Source organism: Rhineura floridana, chromosome 3, assembly GCF_030035675.1.
Source record: "Rhineura floridana isolate rRhiFlo1 chromosome 3, rRhiFlo1.hap2, whole genome shotgun sequence".
In the NCBI taxonomy this organism is placed as follows: Eukaryota; Metazoa; Chordata; class Lepidosauria; order Squamata; family Rhineuridae; genus Rhineura; species Rhineura floridana.
In genome coordinates this window covers 213189970-213195868 of record NC_084482.1, presented here as the reverse complement: position 1 = coordinate 213195868, position 5899 = coordinate 213189970, and the positions used below count along the sequence as shown (strand labels likewise).

At 44.4% G+C, this 5899-nt stretch overlaps 1 long non-coding RNA gene across 1 annotated transcript; it reads right to left on the bottom strand.

Annotated features, from left to right (window-relative positions):
* Positions 1 to 1520: 1520 nt before the first annotated feature.
* On the bottom strand, positions 1521 to 5455 carry LOC133382436 (uncharacterized). Its single transcript, XR_009761961.1, has 2 exons — positions 5365 to 5455; positions 1521 to 2471 (listed from the first exon to the last, which is right to left on the bottom strand). It is a non-coding gene; the product is annotated as an uncharacterized LOC133382436 (long non-coding RNA).
* Between the last annotated feature and the right edge of the window lie 444 nt (positions 5456 to 5899).

The window sequence follows — 5899 nt, the reverse complement described above, 5'->3', positions numbered from 1 at the left end:
TAGCGCTTCCAGGGCACCCAAAGCACCATTTACTATGGGAAGTACCTGGCAAGGAGCACCATTCTAGCCATGTGTAAGAGAGCAGTAGCTGCAGTCCAGTAGATAAGGAGCCACATTCTGACTATATCAACCCCCGTACCCAAAAAAAGACTTGTTAAAAGGAGCTTATTTCCTGGAGGATTCATTAACTGAGCATTACTGTATCAGGAAATACATATTCATCCCTCTGCTCCAGAGCCAGCCTTACCATTAAGAAGAGAGGATGGCAACTGGGACCATGCTTTTGATTTTCCTGTACTGCACCAGTGAATCTGTCATAATCCAGGCTGGCAAAACAGGAAGCACCAGCTCCTTCCATGTTAAGCTAGGACTGGGAGAAAGGGTTTGACCTCATTTGACCCCACAGATGTCATCACAGAACCAGATCAGATTTTATTTAGGACACCAAGGCATCATTGTGCATCTGTGCCATGATCCCTGATAGCCTGGGATTACCTCACAAGCAACATGTGTGTGTTTATAATAGTGAGTCAGAGGACCGTGTGCCCCCCATTACTTATTTATTTTAACAATTTACATACTGCTTAATTACGGTCTTCTCTAAGGGGTGTACAGGAGACACAATGCCATGAATCTAAAAATGAGTTGAAACTATAAAATCACAATTAATTCTAAACACTTCTGGGTTTTCTTTAAGGGTCTTCAGTAAATGTTGGCAGCTCAACAGGGAGAGGGAGCCTGTCTGACCTCAGCTGGAAGGGAGTTCCATAAAACTGAGCCTACGGTACTGAACTCAGCTCCTGGTGGACTTTAGCTGTGCATCCAAGCCATGGGAGACCACTAATAGCGATTCCCCCAAAGACCCCAGTGATCAGGCAAGTATATAATGAAGCAGACAGTCCCTGAGATATCCTGGACCCAAATCATTAAGGGCTTTGTAAATGAATGAAAGAATCTTGAACCTGGCCTGGTAGATCATGAGCAACCCATGCAAGCTTTTGAGTGCTGGAGTGAATGTGCTGGCAATAATCTGTCCTCATCAACTGTCTGGAATGCAGGATTTTTCACCAACCAGAGCCTTTGGAACTGTCCCCATGAATAGGGGGCATGCTCCTTGCCCGCCTGCTCAAGTGTACGGAGAGAAGAACTGTGCTCAAAGCTTTAGATTGCTGTAGCAAGATGCTACATGCTAAACCCAAAAAAGGCAAGGCGGGCATCCCTGAGCGCATTTTGGAAGAAGCCTTCAAGGTGTCTGTACCAGACCTGGTTGGTGACACTCGTATTGATAGTCTTGAATAAAAATGTTTGCTGAAATGTGTTGAATTGCTCGTCTTTTTTGTGATGTAGGGATCTATCCCTTTTCTTTCCATGTTATTCTTACCTCCGGTACCAAAGTTTCTGTTAAAGAAGTAATGCCCAGGAATGCACGCACTTCTTTAACTGAGATTTTACTGTATACACATAAGAATAAAAAGGCTGCCCCCAACCTCTCCCCCCCCACAAAATATAGAACGCAACAATGATGATACAGCATTAAGCTTTATTATGAAAAAGAGAGGTGAACAGAGGAGCACTAAGGAAATGGTATGAGATGGTGATGCACATTATACACATAAGATGGCAGGTGACAGTCTACATAGAAAAGTGGACAGTGTGCGTGCATGGTTCCACACCCACTGAAGGAGGTATTCAACAGTGGCCTTGCCAACGCTATTGAGATGATGGTGGCATTAAAAAAAAATACTGAAAGAAAGAGGAGCAGGTCAAGGAGAAACAGAGTAAGAAAATAATCAGCCTTGATCCTTCAGGAGCACTGTGCACCCCAACTCTCACCCGTCTTAAAGCAGGAAAAGAGTGGCGATCAGCATGTCTGACATTCCATCCCAGGACAGGTGTTCACCGTCCTAGATTGGCATCTCGTCGTCATTTTCATGTAAATCCTATCTGTGCAAGGCAAGTGTCAGCATTTAACAGGGTCCACAGTAGGAAGGCAGGTATCTTCTGAAGTATCTTTTGCAGCCACTGTAGCCACCGTAGTTGCAATACCCTCCACCATACCCTCCACCATATCCTACTCCGCCGTACCCTCCGTATGGAGATCCACTAGAAGACCCACCAGAGGAGTCCAGAGCCGGGTAGCTACCTGATGGGACCTGGCTCACAGAAACAGGCTCTGCAGATAGAGACAGGCATGGTGCTGGGATAGACACGGTACAGGGTGGGGGCTGGATCACCACCTCTGACCCTGGAAGCTGACTGGAGCAAGCTGCAGGACCATAACTGAAGCCTGCATCAATGATGCCGAGCCTGCCGCCGGCGCCAGAGAGAGAGCCGACCCCATAGGCTGGGGCCAATCCACACGATCCTACAGATCCTCCTCCACCATAGCAGGAGCCAAAACCGGAGCCTGAGCCATAAGGCACGCTGCTGGCAGTTCTGCAGTAAGTCATCTTGACAGGGTGGGATGAGATCTGGGGGAAAGAAAGTGCCAGGAAGGGTAAGCAAATAAGCAGTGCATACCACGAAGAAGAAAAGGCAGAGTTCTTGCAAATTTAAAATTGGCCAGGTGGGAGAGGAAGGCTTTGAGAGGTCTATAGCTCAGGGGTAGAGCGTATGCTTTGCAAACAGAAGGCTTCAGTCTCAGTTCTAAACATCTCCAGCTAAAAGGCTCTCAGGCAACCTGACTAGGAAAGACCCTCTAGAGATGCTTCCTGTCAGTTTTGTGGTAGACGGACCAAGAGTTCCATCTAGGGATGGAAAGATCTGTCAATTCTGGTTCTCTTATTTTATCATTTTCCCCATCTTAAATTCAGTTCTTCATGTTTCTGCAGCAATTTGCATGAAAATTCTCCAGGGTTTTCATGCAAATTTCTCCTAATAAGCAAGTTTTCGTCAGCAGCGTTGAATCGTGTGCACATCTTTGCATGCCATTAAACATTCCTCCCACATGGGGGGAGCACTTTTCACTGCTTTTATCGATCTTAAATCAGCATTCGATCTTATACCTCGGGAGAGACTTTGGGAAAAACTACAGGCCACGAATATCGATAGACGCCTGCTGTGCATGCATGCATGCATGCCATTTCTCATCCTATCATTGATTTTTGCATGCTATTTTTGCTCCTATATTTATTTTTTTATGCACACTTTCCCCTATGCATTTTTTTGTAAACATTGGTTGGTTGAAAATTTGGAAGCATGCGGATTCCAAAGGATGGCTGTGTTTCGCTTCTCATATTGTTTCAGAAAGAGTAAAATTGATTGCTTCAGCTTGAAATGAGGACTGAATTGGCAGCAGCACTCCAGGGTTTCAGGCACAGGTCTCTCCCATCCTCGCTGGAGATGCCATTGGCGATGAAACCTGGGGCCTTCTGCATGCAGGAAGGTAATGGGAAAGACCTCTGCCTGCCAGAGTCAGCAGTACTGAACTAGCTGGTCCTACACAGTAGAAGGCGGCTCCCTAAAATGGGACATTCGGAAAACTTAAATCTGATTAATATATGAAGGCAGATATTTTCATTTCATTTCATTTTTTAATTTGTATACCACCTTTCTGCATCACTGCACTCACGGTAGTTTACAACCATAGAAATGACAAAAATATACAGAAGTAATCATCCTATAATGCTACAGGATACAAAATAATACAAAATAAACTTAAACAACAAATGTTACAAAAATACATAGTATTATGTATACAAGTGTCTCATGAATAGAAATTACTAATAAATAGAACCCATATCAATTCTTTCTACTTTTAACATACGCACCCTTTCAGGCTCCTGGCTCTCACGCAGGACTCCATCCATCCATCCTGGCTCTTGGCCAGGACCCAAACACCATTCACCCCCCCAGAATCTTGCAACAAAGAAGGGACCTGGGAACTGCTTGCATCATCATCAAAAACTGCTTACATCATCATAAAAACAACTTAAAGTGTGTTTTTATGAATAGACACTAAGATAAATGGCAGTTCATAGAAAAAAACAAAGAAACATACCAAATATACAATAAAATATACCATAAAACATAGAACATCATACAAACAATACAAAATAATAAATATTACAAGGTGGGAGAAGTTGTAGCCCCCCTGGAGTTGTTGGACTACAATTCCCATCAGCCCCAACCAGCATTGCCAATGGTCAGAAAAGACAGGATTTAGACAAATAATATTTGAACCAGTGGTTCTGAGTTATAGCTCTGCCTCTTCACAGTTCTCAGTGACTTTCCATTGTGAGGCCTCTATGAGATTCCATGTTCAGCCTACCTTCAAATACGAGTCACTGCAGAACAAGAACAAGAAAGGTCTTCGCTTTCAGCCCCTGGCTGTGGGCATCTAAGCTAGCCCAGCCAAAAACAGGATGCTGGACTTTTCTCTGACCCAGAAAGGTGGTCCTTACTAGGGTTGCAAGGTTCAAGGCCTGAGACTGATCCTGTATCTTTAGGAGAAGAGAAAGTCAGCCAAGTGCAGGTGTCCTTGCAACGCTGTAATGGGAAAAAACCACAAGGTGGAATTCTCCCTCCTCCCTGCACAACTTTTCAAGATGCAAAAGACCTCTTGGAGGCTGGTCCTGGCAACCAAGAGGTCTTCTGTATTTTTAAAAGTTGTGCAGGGGGAAGGGAGAATTCCACCTTGTGGTTTTTTCCCATTACAGCGTTGCAAGGACACCTGCACTTGGCTGACTTTCTCTTCTCCTAAAGATACAGGATCAGTCTCAGGCCTTGAACCTTGCAACCCTAGTCCTTACATAGAAGAGGATTTGACACATTTGTGATGAAAGTCATGATAGCTCAACAAAACATCCAGGTTCAGATCTGGGGGAGAGCCATAGGACAGGGGCAGAACATCTGGTTTGGATGCAGAAGGTCCCAGGTCCAATCCCTGGCATTTCCAGGGAGGAAGGGCTGGGAGAGATCCATGTCTGAACTTCTGGAAAGCCTCTGCCAGTCCAATTAGACAATCCCAAACTAGATGGACTAATGGTCTGATCCAAGCATTAGGCAGCTTCCTATGTTCTTAGATGTGCCACAAAATACCAGTTTCTTGGGGGGGGGGAGTGGGATAGGGCTACTGCCTTCATGCCCTGCTTGAGGGCTTCATGGAGGCTTCCAGTTGGCCCCTGTGGGAAGCAGCATGCTAGATTAGATAGCCCCATGGTCTGATCCAGCAGTGGTCATCTGGTGTTCTAAGCTAGGCTGCATTAGCTCAGGGGAGGGGAAAACACGTCTCATGGGGAAAAAGAGTTAAAAGGGGAAATGAATGGTAAAGTCTTAAGCGGGGAGAGAAAGAGAGTAACATCACCAACACAGAGAATACAATTTCAGAGCATTTGCAGGGAGATGGCATCAAATCTGGCTCACCTGGTTGTCTGTGGAGAAGTGCTTCAGAAGCAGAAGGAAGGAGAAAGAGCTGTTGTTGAAAATGCACCGGGTTGCAACCCTTTTATACAGTTTTCTCTGGTGTTCCATGCATCTTACCTTAATTACATCTTTAAGGGTGAGGGAAAACATGCTGATGCATCATGTATCAAATGGTTCTCAATTCTGTTTGCCTTCCTTTCAATTTTTTTTTTTTTTGCACCCATTAGACTATCTCTCCTGCCCAGGAATGTTCCACCCTGCAGTTTGAAGATTTTATTTATTTTATTTATTTAATTTAATTTATATACCGCCCTAAGCCAAAAAGGCTCTCTGGGCGGTGTACATAAAAGATAAAACAAACAATATATATATATATACACAGTAATGGGTCATTCTTGCATTAGGAGAAAAAAAAACACATTAAGAACTTTGATTGCCATGCCAAGGAATGTGTCTAATCCTTCCCCTCCAGCCTGAGAAGATTGCTGGTGTTTCAATGTCACTCAGGCAATGTTGAACAAGCAAGTGAAGGGTT